Genomic DNA, 20,972 nt, shown 5'->3' on the forward strand with positions numbered 1-20,972 from the left:
GGGTCCACGGCAACAAACCGCGAAGAGCCAAGCCATAATCCGGGGTCCGTGGTAATAAGCCACGAAGAACCTTGCAAGAAAGATATTGAGTGATTAATGGATTAGAAAAACTGAGAATCAAGGGTTCATAGCCATAAGCTATGAAGAGCCAAGAAGTAATCGAGGGTCCACGGTGACCAGCCGTGAAGAGCCACGCAATGAATCTAGGGTCCATGGCAAGAAACCATGAAGAGCCCAGCAGAAAGGAATTTAGGGTCCACGGCAATACTCCGTGAAGAGCCAAACATTGAATTTGGGGTCCATGACAATAAGCCATGAAGAGCCCAACATGCAGAAACAAATGATATGTAAAAGATATGAATGGAATGACTATGAATAGTGGGTCCATGATATTTCTGGAAGGACATATCACGAAGAGCCAATCGGGGAGCATGGGTCCATAGTATACCTGAATGGTAGACCATGAAGAGCCAAGAAGTAATCGAGGGTCCACGGCAACAAACCGTGAAGAGCCACGCAATGAATCTAAGGTCCATGGCAAGAAACCATGAAGAGCCCAGCAGAAAGGAATCAAGGGTCCACGGCAATACTCCGTGAAGAGCCAAACATTGAATTTGGGGTCCATGACAATAAGCCATGAAGAGCCCAACATGCAGAAACAAATGACATGTAAAAGATATGAATGGAATGACTATGAATAGTGGGTCCATGATATTTCTGGAAGGACATATCACGAAGAGCCAATCGGGGAGCATGGGTCCGTAGTATACCTGAATGGTAGACCATGAAGAGCCAAGAAGTAATCGAGGGTCCGCGGCAACAAACCGTGAAGAGCCACGCAATGGATCTAAGGTCCATGGCAAGAAACCATGAAGAGCCCAGCAGAAAGGAATCAAGGGTCCACGGCAATACTCCGTGAAGAGCCAAACATTGAATTTGGGGTCCATGACAATAAGCCATGAAGAGCCCAACATGCAGAAACAAATGACATGTAAAAGATATGAATGGAATGACTATGAATAGTGGGTCCATGATATTTCTGGAAGGACATATCACGAAGAGCCAATCGGGGAGCATGGGTCCGTAGTATACCTGAATGGTAGACCATGAAGAGCCAAGAAGTAATCGAGGGTCCACGGCAACAAACCGTGAAGAGCCACGCAATGAATCTAAGGTCCATGGCAATAAGCCACGAAGAGCCTAGAATGAAATTTGGGGTCCATGACAATAAGCCACGAAGAGCCCAACAAGAATAACAAGTAATGGAGATGAATGAAATGAGCATGGAGAGCGGGTCCATGATATATCCTAAAGGACAGATCACGAAGAGCCATTCAGGGAGCAAGGGTCCATGATGTGCCTGCCTGACAAACCACGAAGAGCCTTGGAAGGACAGTGATATTGCTGAGAATTGATTGATTTCGAATGATGATTTTTTATTTTTTTTTTTTTTTTTTTTTTTTTTAGACTGATTGCCTCTTGCCGAGGAAATTGGGAGTATGAGTTCCTTGCTGAGAATTGGACTCAGATAACTTGCAGGGATTTGGATATTGACCATTTTTTCTGATTTTGCCGGGGATTGAAGGCTGCGCGAGCAAATTCTAGACTCCGCTTGGGAAACTGATTTTCTTAGAGAATTGACTCTTCTGAAGAGAGGACTCAACTGAGGAGTTTAGAGGTTAGGCTTGAGATGTGCTTGTACCCCTCTTATCCTTACTTGCTTGAGACATTGTTACTGATTGCCTTTGTGCGCTTGACATCTTTTATGACGCAAGTCATAAAAGATGCCCCTAGTATATTGTGTTTCCATGACAGGAGTTTTAAGAAGGCAAGACAATGATGGTTGAAGAAAAGATGTTTCGTTTCATGAAGGCTTGAGGATGCAAAGTTTTTTTTTTTTTTTTTTTTTTTTTGTATGGAGAGAATAGGACAATAACTATGATGGCTGAGTCTGAAAATCTCTTCTTTCGTATGGCTCACTTTTGGAGGCTTAAGGTCTCGGGTAGGTTTGAACAAGATGTCTCCCGCCCCTTCTGATACCTAAACCAGGATTTACTCTGAATTTTCTTCGCATTTTGGAGGACACACTCCCATTCTTCCAGCACCTGACAGTTTGGACTTTGCAAGGAAAGGGAACACAAATATGAAGGAGGAACAGATTTCCAAGGACTCAATCAAAGAAGACTCTTATTGCTCGAAGGACTCGACTCGCTTTCGACTTCGCTCTTGGATCTGATGTGTTATTTTTTAAGGGTATGGCTTAGCCACTCTTAGAGTATTTCGAAGACCGTGTCAAGAGGCACCACTATCCTCTTTCGGTGTTTAGGTCATGGTTATTATCCCTTTTGGATTGCTCGGTTTCAATGCCCCAGTTTAGAGGAATGTTAAAGTAAGCTTGCTGGCACTACTTGGACCCCGAGATTTTACGCTGGTTGAAGGCTGTTTCTCCATCTCAATGATTCGCTTTTTTGTTGGAAGTCATTGCCATTGATCAGATTGCCTTTTCAGGTTTTCAATCTGACGGACCGCTTGCCCTAACTTTTGCCTGGTTCGCCCTTTCGGGTTTTCAATCCAGCGGGCTCGATACCCTAACTTTTGCCTAAGCCGACTTTTCAGTTGTCAACTTAGCGGGTGAATGACCCTAAATTTTGCCTAGACCGCCCTCTCGGGTTTTCAGCCTAGCGGGTCTTCAGACTCCATCGTTTTTTTTTTTTTTTTGACTTTGAACCTCTGCTTGTTCACCAGAAGGACTTTCTAGGCGGGATTGGGTTCAAAAGGGTTGGATATTTCCTTTGGATTTCAAAGTTTCAACCGAACCTGGATTGGTCAGGTTGCCTAAGTACCCCAAAAATGGAGGATCAGGTCCGCGTAGTTTGCTGGGGTTTGGAACACAATGATTTGGCTTTAAGCTCAAAAGTTGAAAGGGAATAATTTGATTTTTATTCCAAAGGTTGAAAGGGAATAATTTGACTTTTATTCCAAAGGTTGACCGAACCTGAATTGATCAGGTTGCCTACGTACCCCCGAAGAGTTGGGGATCAGGTCAGACGTAGTTCGGACCGAAATGCCCCTAATTTGCGGGTGTTTGAAAAGAATGTTTGATTTTGTTGAGGCTCGAAGGTGTTCGCAAAAGGATTTTTTTTTTTTGAACTTGGGATTTTTGGCGTTTAAGGCTCAGGCGTCCAAGGATGGCCTTCTGATGTTTTGGCATACAAGCTTCTTGAATGGCTAAGGTTCAATGGCTTTGAACTTTTTTCCTTTCTCTTTTTTTTTGAGGAGTCTGGCGGCATTTCCTGGCAAGACTTCATCTGCACTGTGCAAGCTAGACTGATTGAATTCCCACTTTTTCTTTGGGATCTCGCACTGATATTCGGGATTCTACGGCTCTGGGTCTTCTATGAATGCTGAAGATGATTTTGAAATTTTCAATCCATTTATCGACTCTGCTTCCTGCGATTCTGACGTTCTTGAGGAGTTGACGTGGGGCATGCTCCCTTCTCCTTTCTTCTCTGGATTCTATCTTATTTTTCTTTGTTCATTCTGATTTTAATTTTTTTGCTTGGATGTGGGGAATGCCCCTACACCTGGAATGTTTTAACTGGAAATTCCATCACAATTTATAGCCCAAGCATTCTTCTTGGGGTTCATGTTCTATGCTCATGACTTTGTTGTCTGAAAGTCTTCTCTCAATTTTTCATTCATTGCATTTGATGTCTGGTATTCTTCATTTGAATTTTTTTTTTCTTTCGACCTGATGTCTGAAGCTGAGGGTGACTCACGTTGAACAGTGCCAAGGCACGCTTCTGATTTATCCTCATAGGACCAAGCAACACTTCCTTGAACCCTCTAAATAGGTTTATCGACTCTTTGCACTCTTCGGGAGATTTTGCCAATCCTTATTTCCCGAGTTTCGGATTTCGATACCACTATCCACGGTATCAATTTCATCTTCAAGTGGCTTTGCTCGACGCTCTTCCTCTCGTTTGATTATCTTTCAAATCTCGAGGAGAATTTCATCGGCATCCTCATTCGAGGAGGGTGTCTTAATTTGTTTATTAACATTAGATCCAAGAGTGAACATATACAAGAATATTGACGACACTGGAATCAAATGTTCTTTTCATTGAATGTTTGAAGTACATACAATGATTTTTGATGCGCCACGATAGGCTCTCCATCAAATTCAGCAAAAGATTGGACATTGGCTCACAATGAGAGAGACCGGTAAACACAACATACTTAGAATTGATACTGACATGGTTAGACTTACCAACTTTGACAGGAGGGTTGGTATACACACTTCAAAACAAATTTCAAAGATGAGACACTTTATCGGAGGCAACGGATTGGCGCTGAAAGTTCAAGGACAACGTGCCTTCATTAATGGCGATAATGATCGGAAAGAGTAATCCTAGAGTTAGAATCTCAGAAGGGAGGGCCTCTTCGGTTTCTGTTGACCCAGCTCAAATTGTTCTTTGGCACCTGACAATGGCAAGGCTTTCTCTGGTATGATATTTTTCTTTTCTCTTCCCAATCATTTTCCAGCCCAGAGGTGGTACAGGTAAAGGTGGTAAGATATATGAAGGGTTGAATGGGTGAAATGGTTCCCATGGTGGGTGTAGGAGGTGCAACACGGTTAGGTGTAGGGTTCTTGGAAGCACTTGAGTTCAAGAAGAATGAGGGGATCCCTGTCTATCAGGTCTTGAATGTCATCATCGTCTCTCTCATTTCTGTCAAGATGAGATTTTCAGTGTACTCGGCCATCTGGGCAATGTGAAAGGAAAAAGGTACAGCAGACTGGCTAGACCAAGCGAGTTTAGAAATGAAAGCTCTTTTGGGGTTGATGGCAGACGAGTGACTAAGACTCCTTTCATGGACACCACAAACACTAAGCTCAATGAGAATTAATCACATGGCAATGCAATGCGCAAGTTGAGACAAAAGGTAGCACCAATACATCCTTCCGTTGGGTAAAATCCGACAGCATAACAACTGTACATAAAGATGTGGTACGGCAAGTACATGGTTTGTCAACAAGCCAAAAAGGATGATGATCACACTCAAGGTATTTGGAGAAAATTCGACAGCATAACGGCTATACCAGGAGATGTGGTAAGGTAAGCACATAGTTTGTCAATGAACCCAAAAGGATAATGATTACGTTCAAGGGTTCTGAAAAGAATCAGCAGCATGACGGCTATACTAGGAGGGTCTCAGCAACTAAACATGAAGAGTATGCCGTCATGATCAAGATAAAGCAGGGCTCTCAGCAAGAACACACACTCCGATAATGATAATGGCAAGATAGACTCACAATCGACATGTGGAACACGGTCTGATCAGGATCAATCAAATGATCAAGCTCACGGAAGACAGATCATGACTAAAAGAGCCAAGAATCTGATGATAATCCACAGAATGGATAGATGGGGAAAAATTGATTAGATTAGAAGGAAACCTAACTAAGAAGCAAGCCCTAATCTAATAATAAATATATACATATATATATATATATATATACATCCTAACCAGGGGCACCAACCCTAGTCTAATCTAGCGCAGCCAAGAAAATCTTGACCCAGAAGTGTCTGTGAGTGTACTAGATAACGCGGCGGGTAACCACGGTGTGACTTACCCTTCTACACTACATGGGTAGGCTGACTTCTATCCTAGGCTTACATATGCTGGTCGCACATGTTCGTCCTATATGAGTACATATATATAGTGTCCTAGCAAGGGTTCCCTAATTTTGGTTCTAAAGGGAGAAACTAATATATATACATAATATAATGAAATAAAAGTAGGGCCCGGGCATTTCTGCAGGGTACTATGCTTATGACCATACCCTTGATGTATAACGCCAGCACACCCAGCATTATACAAAGTATGTTCATTGCTCATCGGCTGCTGTAGAACACCAGCACACCCAGTGTCTACGGCTGCAGCTCCGGCGCATAGCTCGGAAATAGATACAACGGTTCCCATCTGGTACGCGTCATATCTATTCCCTGAGGCCAATAATGAAAATGATGAAAGAAATAAAGAATATGACAATGTATGATGTGCGATGTGTGAATCCCTTGTTTTATTTACGCGCCTACTTGGTGCCCCTGGATTTCTAACGATAAAGTTCCCATTTAACTCGATTTTGGCCCAAATTTCCTCAAAATTAGTAACAATGGCATTTTTACAGAGTTAGGCAATGTTTCAAGAAATCCCCAGCAGAGTCGCCAGTCTGTGGACCCCGATCCGGGACGGGCGTGGAGGACGGGCCCCCGCGCGAGTCTCTCTAGATCGTCCACGTGAAGGAGAGCCCCACCAAGGAACTCTCGAAAGAGTGCCCCTCACAGCATGAGCGGCGATGTAAAGTGAGATACCTCTCGATTCGGGGACTAGCCCAGATTCGAGGCGTATCTTAAACAAAGAAGAGTCGCCATCCAAGGAAGTGGGCCCTGGATCCCATGCTGTGCTCTGTTGCAACGGATAACCAGAGATATAAAATAGGGTTCGTGCCTGATGACGAATGGGGAAGGGATTAGGCGCCCCCAATTCGCCCAAGTGCTAGCACCTGGTCTCTTATGCCGTTTATTATTAATTTTGAAGAGTTTTGGGAGAAAATCATGCGAAATGGGAACGAATATCCCCGAGATAACGTCTAGCTAATCATGCACGTCTCGGAGATGAATAAGAAACACACATAAAAGAAGTGAAAGATATGTCGCCTAAGAATAGCTAGGTTATGAGTGACATGCCTAATTGGTGTCTAAGTTCTGGTGGACAAGTACATGCATGTTACAGCTAAAGGTATAGGATCTGTACATAAAAATAAGAAAACACAGCAAAACACACAACACAACACGACTCGACACACGACCCGACACGACAAACCCTAGACTCTAATGCAATACTTGACTCGGACCAGGATGGCCATCCATCCTAGCTGCACTACGTATCCCGGCCTCGGGAAGAATCAGAGCCAACGTAGTTCGGTGCCCTATTCTAAACTACGATGCCTAAAACTCTAGGACCGCTATCCTAGACTCGATCCACTAGACTCGACTGATGTTTAAAGCTTTTTGTGCGATTGCTTAAATTCAAGTGGATTGTAATTTTTAGGACTCTATATGCCCTAACTAATGCAAGTTGATTAGCCTTAAGCTAATGCAGGTGGGCCCTATATCCTATGTGTATCTAGGCTGTGCATTCTAAGGAAAACCATGGGTTGACTATATGCTTCCTAGTCTAGCCATCGGTTCGACTAAATGTCTAACCGATCGACTTGAGGCCTCCTAATTCTAGGGACACTCACACGACAGGACACACCATATCAATACAAATCAGGACCGACTCCTAACTCTAAAATACCCTAAATATCTAGGACAGACTCCTAACTCTAGGGGAAGATCTTTTTTGAAAAGGTTTTGAAGTTTTTTTGTATTTTTTTGGAATATTTGAAATGTTTATTTTTAAAGGTTTGGCTGGACCTGGGATGTGGACCCCAAGCTGCACTACGTACCCTGTTGAAAGGGATCAAGCCAACGTAGTTCGGACAGAATTCCTAACTACTCTGCACATGACTCAAGATTTTTTGAGATTTTTGATTTTTCAGATGTTTTTGAATTTTTAAGTGTTTTTGAAATGTTTTTGTTGTTTTCAAGTATTTTTGAAATGTTTTTGTTGTTTTCAAGTATTTTTGAAATGTTTTTGTTGTTTTCAAGTATTTTTGAAATGTTTTTGTTGTTTTTTTTGACACCAGAGAATAAAATCCTATCATCATAAGGGTAGGGAGACTTCTGGAATCCCGCAAAGGTTGGACATCATCCTATACTTTGCGGGGGAACGAACAGGAAAATAACTCGGCAAGGGTTGGACAGCATCCTATACCTTGCCGGAGCGGGTAAAGATCACGACTTGATGAGAGGATGGACAGAATCCTAACCCCTATGATGATAGGAAAAATTCCTGGACTGACTGAATGACTGACTCTCAAACTGGAAATTCTAAAAAATATATGCTAATGAGACAAGGCATGTCTCTTAAAGAGATGGAGGACAAATAAGGGTGTTAACACCATTTGCAAGAGGGTTGCACATACCAAAATGAAATGGGTTGCCATTATTAAAGTGAAGAGTGCTGTACAAACCAAAATGAAATGGGTTGCCATTATTAAAGTGAAGAGGGCTGACAATATCAAGATGAGGGGGCTGACATATATATATAAACAGAAAAATGAGGTGGCTGCCAATACAGAGTCGGTATGCTTGTGTGGGACCCGCTGAGACCCGCCGCTGTGGGACCCGCTGATGTGGGACCCGCTGGGACCCGCTGTTGTGGGACCCGCTGTGGGACCCACTGATGTGGGACCCGCTGTGGGACCTGCTGTGGGACCCGCCGATGTGGGACCCGCCGATGTGGGACCCGATGTGGGACCCGTTATGGGACCTACTGATGTGGGACCCGCTGTGGGACCCGCTGAGGGACCTACTGATGTGGGACCCGCTGTGGGACCCACTGGGACCCGCTGTTGTGGGACCCACTGTGGGACCCACTGTGGGACCCGTTGTGGGACCCGCTGGGACCCGCTGTTGTGGGACCCGCTGTGAGACCCGTTATGGGACCCGCTGTGGGACCCGCTGATGTGGGACCCGCTGATGTGGGACCCGCTGATGTGGGACCCGCTGTGGGACCCGCTGTAGGACCTACTGATGTGGGACCCGCTGTGGGACCCGTGTAGTGCGAAGAATGAATAATTATAAAATAAAATAAAAAAAATGAACTTACGCCAGCTATGGGAGGAACAAGAGATCCAGGAAGGTGTTGACAGAGTCGTGCTTGTGTGGGGCCCGCTGATGTGGGACCCGCTGATGTAGGACCCGCTGATGTGGGACCCGCTGGAGGTGGGGCCCGCTGGAGGTGGGGTGGAGGAGATGTGGATGCCGGTGGAGCTCCGGTGGTTGGTTGGGAGGATGCCGGAGAAGGTGGCCGGAATCCGGTTGGGTTGCCGGAGGAGAAGAGGTGGTGGTCTGTGGTGGATGGAGGGTCGGATGATGGTGGTGGTGATCGGTGGATGGTCGGTCGGAAATGGGTTTGGCCTCGCCGGATTCCGGCTGGGTTGCCGGAGGAGAAGACTCTCTCTCTCTCTCTTTCTCTCCCTCTCTCTCTCTCTACAGATCTCTCCTCTCTCTCTCTCTCTCTCTCCCCTCTGGTGATCTCTCTCTCTCTCCCCCTCTGGTGATCTCTCTCTCTCTCCCCCTCCCCTCTGCAGATCTCTCTCTCTCTCTCCCCTCTGGTTTTTTCTTCTACTGTCGTTTTTTTTTTCTTTTTTGTTTTCTTTCTTTCTCTGCGAGAGAGAGAGATCAGAAGACCCATGATGACGAGTCATCATGAGGGGAGAAAATGAGAGTCTTTTGTCCCCCTCTTGTCCCCCCTAATTCCCTTAAATTTTGCAAAAAAATAAATAAAAAAATAGAAAACAATTTTCAAATGGCATCGGATGCCATACGAAAACCAAAACTACTCATTACGCCCACTTTAAAAACGAAGAAAATGATGACCGTCCTTATTCTCTCTTTGACCACATAAGCGGGTCCCACAACAGCGGGCCCCACACAAGCGGGCCCCACAAAAGCGGGTCCCACACAGGCGGGTCCCACACAAACGGGTCCCACACAAGCGGGCCCCACATTCTCTTTTGCTCGGATTAATTTCATTCATTTTCCGTCTGACCTCGGGATTTTATTCGAATATGCGGGTTTAGGGCCTTGTCAAAATGGGGTGTCTACAGCTTGTTTGTGTTTGTTTTAGAGTTAGGGGTTTGTCCTAGAGTTATAGGAGCGCCTCCGTCCGGTCAGTTGGTGATTCACATCGCCGACTGATGACTAGGTCTAAGATGCGTTAGCAATCCTATTGTTTTCCTTAGGGCACACAGCCTAGTTACACATAGGTTGTAGGAACCACCTGCATTAGCTTAGGGCTAACCTGCATTTTAGTTAGGGCATATAGGGTGTCCTAAAATCTACAATTCACTGGAATTTAAATAATCGTTCAAGAAGCTTTATTAACTAGTCCGGTCTTTTAGATCGAGTATAGGATATAAGTCTAGGTGTCTTAGGCATCCTAGCTTAGAATAGGCGCGAAGAACTACGTTGCCTTGATTCTCGTGGAGGCGGGGATACGTAGGCTTCTTTGGATGAACATCAGACCATCCGAGGACTCGGGCTAAATCATTTAGAGTCTTAGGATTTGTTGTGTTATATTGTATATTTTGTTGTGTTTTCTTATTTTCTTGTGCAGACCTATACCTTTAGCTGTAGCATGCATGTGTTCGTCCACCAGAATTTAGACACCAGTTAGGCATGTCACTCATAACCTAGCAATATTTAGGTGGCACCTCTCTCATTTATTTTTTGTGTGCTTATTATTTCTATTCTCAGGAAATGCATGCTTAGATAGACGACTCCTGAGGATTGTTCCCATTTCACATGATTTTTACCCAAACTTCTTCGAAGTTAATGAAAAATGGCATAAGAGACCAAGTGTTCGCACTCGGGCGAATTGGGGGCGCTCTTCGGACCTTCTCCATTCGTCATCAGGCACGGACCTTTTGTATCTCTGGTTATCCATTGCAAACAGAGCATTTGTTTTGGTTCCATGGCATGTCCATGGATGGCGACTCTGAGTTATATTTTCAGATATATCTTGGTTTCGAGCTCTGGCTCCGGATCAGGATGTATCTTTCTTTTTATGTCGCCACTCATGCTATGCTGTGAGGGTGGCATCCGTTTCGAGAGTTCCCTGGTAGAGCTCTCCTTCACGTTGTGGAGATCTTAGAGGATTGCTGTGGGGATCTCGCGTCCCTCGGCACTCGTCCTCGGATCGGGGTCCACAGGTTGGGGTGTCGGGCAACCTGACCGGACCAAAATTTGAAATACCCCAAAATTTCATTCCTTTTGACGTTTTCCCAAGTTTCCGCCTAAACGAAAAAGTAAAAAAAGGACACTTCCATCTTTTCTGATATTATATATTTAGGGAAATGATAAATGGGCCTCTTTCATCACATGGGACACCCAACTGCAGTGTACTTGGCAATCAAATCCTTTGAATCCTTCTGATGTGAAGTACATCAGCCCCTTTGTAGTCTTTGATACACTGCTGCTGGGTGCCCCAAGTAATGAAAAGGGGTGCATTTGTCATTTCCCTATATTTAAGCCATTTGGTATTTATTGTACCTAAAACATTGAAAAACGAAATAAAAGCCGAAAGCCCTAAATCGGTGTAAACCCCAACCTAAACTATGGAGAAGGCTAAAAAGAGGAGCTTCGTTTTGCCGTTCTCCACGGCGGCCGCTGACCTTCGTCTTCCTACATGCTAGACACGCGCCCTTTAGCTGCTCTAAAGTCTCTACCTGCATCTCCCTAAACTAGGGTATTGAAGCAACAATGGTGGGCCTTCAAAACCCAACAAGGTTGGCTTTCATTATTCATTTGAATGATTTCGGTCATATTTTTATTTGAATGATCCATTTGTATTCTCCTTTTCCTTCTATCATTGTTGTTGGATTTTTTTTCCTGCAAAAATCAAAATCACTGGATTAATAAGAGCTTCAATATTGTTTTTTTAATGAATCATTATTGCATCGTCTGTTTTTCTTTTTTTTCTTTTTTTTTGTAGAGATAGATATGCTTAGTGTGTTTCCATGAATTCCTCTTTCATCTCAGATAAAAAATTGTTGAATTAGGGTCGGGCTCGGGTTGGGATTTTTTATTCACGGGTTGGGTCGGGTTGGCCTCATTCCAACTAAACCCGACCCGAGTTGCATCCCTATCAAGACAACCGGTTAGGTATCGCCTGGAGTTGGAACTTTGGGAAATTCTCCGATGCTGAGTCAGTTTGAGATCAACAGAATGAGAGCTTAGCACATGAAGATAGTGCGTTACCTCTAGAGAAGGGATCTAGTCCTGTTAAGTGCGGATCCTTTAGCGTGGAGAAGAGGGTTCGCCTTTGTAGAAGGAGGTTCCGTGTTCTGGGTACGATGTGACGGTGTTATGAGGCCGTGCTTATCACTGGTGAGGATATTAAGACTGAGTGGAGTACGATGGGTCAATGGTGGTGTGATGGAGTGGTGTTTGTACTGTCCATGATGGTGACATTGCGAGAGTTGGTGACTGACAATATATGCTCCAGGTGGTGGCATGTGGCAGCAGTGGATAAGGTATGGTCCCTTTAAGCAACGAATTGTGCTTGCACCCAATCGGCTTTGGGGGCGTTTAGCTTTGGTCTTTCGGGAAATTAATTAGCTGGCTCGGGTGTCCCTAGATCCTTTGCCACATGTCGCCATCCAGCGAAGTGTTCAGATTTACCCCCATCATATGAGCCACTCACTTCCACAAGTTGGTACGAGTTGGGGAAGTAGCTTAAGCCCTTTGATTGTTCGCATGCTGGATCTGCAATGAGGTTTTGTTGATGGTTGGTGAGGGTGAGAAGGATAGTGTAAAACACGGGGTGTTCGTTGAATGTTTTGATTTCTTCCCGGTGTTAAGGGGAAAACTTGTTGGAGCAAGCGGTTGAAAACAATGGATCTACTAATGAAAAACAGTGCAAAAATATAAAATTATACTGACTTGAATGGAGGATGGATTAATAACGATCTTGATTGCGATACTGTCGTACGTCCTTGAACGCCCACCTTAAAGTGTTATTCGGCCCAACTCCAGTGCAAGGATCACATGACCGAACCACCTCTATGAATAATAGGAGAATGGATTGTTGTAATGCACCACTCAACAATCCTATAAGGCAAGCTCTCTATTGAATACTTTCTATTTTTCTTGAGAGGCTCTAGAGTAGTTTCCTTTCTTGGTTTCTCTGGATGCTAGAATGATGGCTCTATTTATAGAGTTCAAGTAGCAACCCAAAGGACACCCATTAAAGGTGACCATTAATGGATACATGTATTTATAAGTGAGTCTTCTAAGAGTCATACATGAATCCTTAATCATAAAGGTCATGCATGAATCTCTAGATGAATCTCCATAAATTCCAAGTCCTTAAGAGATATGCATGAATCTCCATATTCATTGAAACTTCTAACATTTAATGTTTCAATAAATATAGAGTCATACATGAATCCTAATTCAAAGAATCATGCATGAATCTCTATAAACAATGTTCATCATTATTAGATACATGTTCAAGATTTAATAGAAGATTTGAAACTCATTTATTAGAACAAAATTCAACAATCCCCCACAAGTTTCAAACTTATCAACCAAGTATTAGAGAGCACTAGTCACATTGTGCATAATGAAAATGTCTGAAGACTTGAATTCCCAAATAGATTATCTGAATTGTAGTTTAAGTACATGGTGGACTTAGCCTTGAACCAGCACCTTTCTACTTTTCAGTAATCACACATGACTAGATCTAGAGTACGTATGCATAGTGGACCAAGCCTTGAACTATCACACTACTCACAAACTTGCCTGAAATAAATAGCACACACAGTGCTCGTCCTGGTTCTGCGAGGGCTCTAGGAGTATGCCAGCTCCATAGAAGACACATAGTCTCCACCCTAACATAGGTGTGTCCTTTAGTGTGTTCCTGTCAAATATCCCGTACCCGTAGTACTTCGGACCACATTAAGGCTTAAAAGTCAACCTCTTTATCATGACAGGTTTCTGTGTGGGCTCTAGCAATCCTTTAGATTACATTGGAGATGGCAAATCTCCGCCCGCACATAGGTGAGCTCCTCAGAGTATCCACAATACTCAGGACTCATTAAGGCAGTAAAGCCAACCTCAACTCATTCATGTTTCTGCATGGGCTCTAGCAGTCTTGCCTGCTCAGACCACATAAGAGGTGATATGCCTCTACCCATACATAGGTGAGTCCCTCAGGGCATGCACCTGTCATGCATCCCACACACAAAGTGCTTTGGGCTCATTAAGGCTTATAGCCGTCCTTTATTCCGACAGGTTAAGTGCACTAACACAGGAATAGTCTCAAACAATTTATATTAAAGTGCACCAAAACAAATCCATTTATATTTTATTATTTGAACCATGAACTATATTTGATGGTAGACTAAGCTTTGAACCACTAATTTAGTTTAATGGTAGATACAAATACAAATAGATTACCTAGGCATGAGACCCATTCCGATAAGTAAGATACTATTTCTGCAACAAATGCATATAGACCTTTGTGCAACACATGCAATTAGACCTTTGTGCAACACATGAACCTAGTCCTTTATGTAACAAATGCAATCAAACATGAATCAATCTACTTGTGTTTTATTCTTTGAACCATGAATGGCATAATTAGGTAGACAAGTCTTTGAACCATAAATGTCATTACAATGGTAGATATGAACACAAATGACCATTCCCAGATGCAAATTATCATAATTCAAATGCAAATTGTCATACCTCAAATGGACATAAGTCCCATTCTGGAGGATGTCTGCAGGACCAATTCCCTTTTTAAACATTTTGTCATCGGATCAGCAACATTCTCTGATGATCGAACATCAATCACTGCAATGATTCATCGACTTATCAGATCATATAGATAGCTGTGCTTCAAATGAAGAGTTTTTTCTTCCGTTGAAGAGTTCGTTTTCTGCAATAGTGCTGGCCGCTTGATTATCACAAAAGATAATAATTGCTGACAAACACAATTTCCTTAGCGGAAGATCTAGCAGAAGATCTTTGAGCTACTCAGCCTCATCTTCAGCACTTGCTAAAACAAAAATCTCTGACTCCAAGTGTTGTTCTGCTTCAAAGAGCTCATTTCGTCTTCTACGGGTTCTTTCCAGAACAGTGCATCTCTGTATTGCATAGCTTCTTCAAACGTTTGAGGATCACTCTCATCATTATAGGTGATAAAGTCATCACCAAAGGACGTGGGCTTCCTTTGTCATTTAGGCCTTGGCTCACTAGCTTCTTCCACAGGAACATCAACAGGTTCATCATAGACTTTATTTTCCTGAGAGGTAGAGGGAGGAGTAGGAGGAGCCTCAGAGTTAGTTTCAACTTGAACCACTTCTCTAACATTCTCAGGTGAGTATTTTAAAGATATTGCCTTTTCCTTGATGAACTTGTCTTCAAAGAATTCAGTATCTCGAAATTCAATGATAGAGTTGGTGCTGATATCGAGAAATCTGCAGGCATCACTGTCCACAGCATATCTAAGAAAAAAGCACTTGTTTGTCTTGGCTCCAAGCTTTGGCCTTTTAACATCTAGCACTCGAACATAAGCCAGACACCCCCACACTTTGAGCATTCCCAAAGATGGTGGATACCCGAACCAGAGTTCATGCGAAGAGATCTTCGTCTTGGCATAAGGAACTCTGTTCAAGATGAAGTTAGCAACAAGAAGCACCTCACCCCAATAACAGGTTGGAAGTCCAGACGTAAGAAGCATAGAATTCACCATCTCGGTCAAAGTCCGGTTCTTCCTTTCTACTATCCCATTTGACTGAGGAGAATAAGGGGCAGTCGTTTCAGCGACAATCCCATGTTCTTTGAACTACGCCTCAACATCTTTAGAGCGGTATTCACCTTCTCAGTCGCTTCGAAGTCTTTTCACTAAACATTCCAACTGCTTCTCGACTCGAGTTAGAAACTCGACGAACTTATCGAAAGCCTCATCTTTGGACTTCAGTAGATAGACATGACAGAACCTTGTCTGGTCGTTGATGAAGGTGATAAAGTACTTCATGCCACCTCTTGTAACAAAACTTTTGAAGTCACATGTGTTAGAGTGAATTAGGTCCAACACCTCTGTACTCCTAGTGCACTGGGGAAAGGCTTCCTTGTGATCTTGGCCTGCGCACAGACCTCACATTTGCATGCTTTCTCACCCCCACAGTTGAGTAGAAGACCTAGCTTACACATGTCATGCAACTTTCTGTAGTTAACATGACCTAGCCTATTGTGCCACAATTCAGAGGAGTGAGCAGAAATATAAACTTCATTTAATTCAGGGGCATGAGTTACAATGCTCATTTTAAACATACCATTAGTCTTGTATGCATTGCCAAAGTACAAGATTTTAAAGGATAGCAGCGCCTTACCGCCTTGAAAATCCAGACGCATTCCAGCATCACAGAGTAGACTCCCAGATACCAGATTCTTGGCGATTGATGGAACATGCTTCACATCTTTCAGTGTAAGAGTTTTACCACATGTGAGCTCCACTACCACGGTTCTGACTCCAAGAACAACAACTAAAGATCGGTCCGCCATAGCCACTGATTCTGATCGTGCAGTGTAGGTAGAGAATAAGGACTTGTTGGCACAGACATGACATGCAGCACCTGTGTCTAACCACCAGTCCGAAACATTAGAGGGATCCATAGCCTTTGACACCATTGCCACAAAATTCTCAACAGCCACAGACTCTTTCTATGGTGCCTTGCAGTCACTAGCATAGTGGTCAGGCTTTCCACAGTTGTAGCAGTTTTCCTTCTTGAAAGTCTTCTTCTGAACATTTAGGTTAGACTTCTGTTCTACTGCCTTTTTCTTCTGGAACTTGGTTTGCTTCTTCTTCTTCTGGCTTTCACCAGTATTCTGATGAAACGCCTCAAATCAGAAAGTGGCACTTGCTTCTTTCTGTGGTGCATTTCGGTAGAGAAAGACATCCAAGATGGAGGCAACTTATTTACATTTGTTCCAGCGACAAAGACGTTGTCGAGCTTCACCTTCTCTTCTTTCAACTTCTGAACAAGTTTCTCCAACTCTTTAACTTGAGGTAAAACCTCCTTGTCATCTTCAAATTCCATGTTAAGAATTTGTCGATAAGGTGGGTTTTGGAGAGCTTCTCATCATCTCGGTACTGCTGGACTAAACCATCCCAAATCTCCTTAGCAGACTCTTTTTGAGTGTAGACATCTGCTAGGTGGTTGGAAAAGCTATTTAGCAAATAGCTCTTGCAGAAGTCATTGTCACGCTCCCATTGAGCATCTTCGCCAGCATCATCCTCACCAAATGTAGGTTTGGCGTTGGTCACAGTATAATAAATTTTAAGCAATTGCATGCCAAAAACAACTTTTCGGCGCCAAGCATTGAAATTAGAACCATCGAATGTTTCCAATATCAAGTTGCTAAAACCCATAGTAGAAGCATCCGTTGCTTTCCAACGAATAACACTTTAAGATTGTTGGAGCAAGCGGTTGAAAACAATGGATCTACTAATGAAAAACAGTGCAAAAATATAAAATTATACTGACTTGAATGGAGGATGGATTAATAACGATCTTGATTGCGATACTGTCGTACGTCCTTGAACGCCCACCTTAAAGTGTTATTCGGCCCAACTCCAGTGCAAGGATCACATGACCGAACCACCTCCAGGAACAGCAGGAGAATGGATTGTTGTAATGCACCACTCAACAATCCTATAAGGCAAGCTCTCTATTGAATACTTTCTATTTTTCTTGAGAGGCTCTAGAGTAGTTTCCTTTCTTGGTTTCTCTGGATGCTAGAATGATGGCTCTATTTATAGAGTTCAAGTAGCAACCCAAAGGACACCCATTAAAGGTGACCATTAATGGATTCATGTATTTATAGGTGAGTCTTCTAAGAGTCATACATGAATTCTTAATTATAAAGGTCATGCATGAATCTCTAGATGGACTCTCCATAAATTCCAAGTCATTTTCATAATTATTAGATACATGTTCAAGATTTGAAACTCATTTATTAGAACAAAATCCAACAAAACCTTGATTCAAGGCGGCACAATAATTGTGCCCGTTTTTTAGGCAAGGTGAAACAGTCGAGGTGCTTAATGCGTGCCGGAGGTCGTGCTTTGAATCTTCGGAAAACAGTGTCCCCGTAATAATGACGGTCAAATAGTCAGGGATATCCACGCGGTGCGAATGTGAAGAGACACGACTCTTGTCATAAATGTGGATTGGCATTTCCCAGAAGGTGGAGAGGTCTATAAAAGGATTGTTCTGGTTTCATAGGTGGGCATTCTCCTTTTTCTATTTTCTCATTTCCTTCTCTTCGCCGGAGTACTTGATAGCAGCGGTGAATGAGATGGAGGTGCAGTGTGGGGAGGCTACCTTCATGAAGGATATGAAGAGACACTTACCTTTCGTGCGAATGTGAAGAGACACTTACCCTTGCTCTAGTCTTCTTAGAAATTTAACCCTGTTACAATGTAAGTAGGACCTACCAGGACACTCCGATAGACGGTCTGATTTGAAATGGATCGTCACCAAGACACGATAAGTAAGATCCGATGAACACTCCAAATCCGATCCGACTGGTAAGAAATTTGAATGGATCGTGACAGAGGAATAGGTGGATCCAATCCAAAGGGGATTCGTTGACAACCCTAACAATAGGGGGGCTGGCCCAGGATATATCACTTCTCTTTATAAAAAAATACAGTGGGGCCCATTCTATTGGATAATCCAACCAATTTGTTGGGTCCCCCCATAAATAATTAATCTGTCCCCAAAAATGACTCCATCGGACAATTGTATCCCTAGGAAAAATCTACTGATCAGACGACAGTTAGATCATCCCGTGGAGTCGTGGAGATGATTTTAGGGCTCAGACTATTTACGGTGGGTCCCAATAAATGAACGGTTTGGATCATCCTATGTGGACACCGTTTAAACCGCGCAAAACATTCAATGCCTACATCACCTGTAAATTTGTAATCAAGTGAAAACAACAATTCCGATATTATCTTCTACCACGTGTCATCATTCTAGTGGACTGAATCAACGACTGTGAGTTATCCATATGTCAGGATCCAACGGGAAAATAAAGAAGGAAGTAAGAATCTTTAGATTACACGTGTTTGAAAAGTAACGGAGGACCTGAATTTCGAGACACGTGTTCGACGTTTGTGGTGGAAGATTTGGCTGTGGACGTCAAGACGCCGCGTACAAATCGCGTTCCGAGATTAGGAACATCTTTTCTCAAAAAGAAAAAGAAAAAGAAAAAGTTATTCGTTTTCGTTTTTCCAAAAGACAAAGTACCAGTCTACATTGTTATAAAATTACGGTTTCACCCAAATTATTTTTCCTTGAAACAAAGTACCTCTAGATTCTTAGAAAATTACGGTTTCACCCAAATGAGGTTAAATGGACCAAGAGTGATCCTAACCATCGGATATGTTGAAGGACCCGACATTATTAAAATATCCATCGGAGGAGATGATTTACTGGGTACAACCTATTAACGTTGTGGCCCAACAGATGAACGGTTTGGATCATCATTTAGATTATGACAACCGATTGATTGCGGAGTCAACAACCAATTGTTGGACTCAAATTTAGTGCAATAATCGGTTGGGACTCCACAATCGGTTTTCATAATCTAAGGCCTTATTAATTTGAGATTGTGGCGGGCTATTGTGATTATTAGAATTAAAATTACATTAATTTTGTGTCGAATAATCACAATCTGCCATCACAATCCCAGAAGAAACAGGGCTTTGAGATTATGACAATCGATTGTGAGTGGCAAACCAATTATTGGACTCAAAATTACATTTAAATTTGAGTCCAACGGTAGGTTTAGCAGTCACAATAGGTTGCCATAATCTTAAATAAATGGGGCCTAACAAAAACAGGGCATAAGTAATCTATTATGCACTTCAGAGGATTAAACTCATGCCATGAAGATAATTTTTGATGCACAATTAATCTTAGTGGGGCCCAAATCTAAGGAAAATGATATATTCGTCTTTTTTTTAACCTGTGACAGCCCCCTCTAGTATAACAGATAATCCTAAATAAACTAGACCACCCTCTTCTAGTATAAAAAATAATAGTCATAAAATAAAATAGAAGGGGATGGCCCGGGAAATAAATAGCTGCTGTCAAATTTGGCCTCCATATATCGGTTTTCAATTAGTGTCCTTTTTTACTACTTTTGATAATAACACTCCTCTTTTGTTTTTTAATTTAAAAAGTTTTCTATCTGTCGGCAGTCGGTAAGAGAGTGGAAGGCAAAAATGGAAGGGGCAGGCACGTCATTTATGGGAATGAGCGATGGATATGGTACGACTCATTCTACGCGGGGCATTCTCGTAGTTTAACGCTAAATCCGAGGGTGTGAATTGAGTACCGATTTCGCCTATAAATAGTGGTTTCGGTTGAGGCTTCGTTCACCACAAGCATTGCAGAGAAAAGAGATCAGAGAAAGTGTGTGTGTGAGAGAGAGAGAGAGAGAGAAAATGGCAGGAATCGTGCATAAGATCGGGGAGACGCTCCACATGGGAGGTGGTGGAGATCGTAAGAAAGAGGAAGAGAAACAGAACAAGGGAGAGGGTGGTTTCTTAGATAAGCTGAAGGGAGGAGAGAAAAGTAAGGGAGAGAAAGGTGAGGATGGGAAGGATAAGAACAAAGACAAGAAAAAGAACAAAGACAAGAAGAAGAACAAAGACAAGAAGAAGGAGCATGGCCACAGCAGCAGTGACAGTGACAGCGATTAGGAGGTCTCTCTCTCTCTCTCTCTCTCTCTCTCTCTCTCTGAGAGAAAATAAGAGAGAAAAAGCTAAAAAAAAAGCCAGATCTGGGCAGGTCTTCATTTTCGTGTTTCGCTTTTCTTTTCTACTCTTTATTTCCTATTTTTCTAGGCTATTTGATCGGTGATCTTTCTTTTTTTTTTCTTTTAGCAAAATACTTCAGTTTCTAAAAAAGAGGAAACGCTAAAAAAAAGCCAGATCTGAACCGATCTTTATTTTCTACTTTCTCTTTTCTTTTCTAGTCTTTATTTTCGACTTTTCTATGCTATTCGATCGGTGATATTTCTTTCTTTTTTTTTTCTTTCAAAATATGCCACGAAATCTCTTTGCTATTCAGATGATCCGTTCGGATTTGCCTCTGTAAAAAGACAGATTTACTAATTTCGTTTTTTTTTCCTTTCGAATTCTCTACTTATTTGATCGATCTGCTCGGATTTATAAAAAAATGTCAGATCTGTGATTTCCTCATTAACATT

The 20,972-nt window shown here is 42.6% G+C and overlaps 1 long non-coding RNA gene across 1 annotated transcript; it reads left to right on the forward strand.

Annotated features, from left to right (window-relative positions):
- The first annotated feature begins 11,269 nt into the window (after nucleotides 1-11,269).
- Nucleotides 11,270-20,271, forward strand: LOC143881561 (uncharacterized). The gene is made up of 2 exons (XR_013251969.1): nucleotides 11,270-11,464; nucleotides 19,960-20,271. It is a non-coding gene; the product is annotated as an uncharacterized LOC143881561 (long non-coding RNA).
- The last annotated feature ends 701 nt before the right edge of the window (nucleotides 20,272-20,972 follow it).

The sequence above is a fragment of the Tasmannia lanceolata genome, unplaced genomic scaffold (assembly GCF_043159265.1).
Source record: "Tasmannia lanceolata isolate RefF3 unplaced genomic scaffold, GAP_Taslan_0.1 ptg000002l, whole genome shotgun sequence".
In the NCBI taxonomy this organism is placed as follows: Eukaryota; Viridiplantae; Streptophyta; class Magnoliopsida; order Canellales; family Winteraceae; genus Tasmannia; species Tasmannia lanceolata.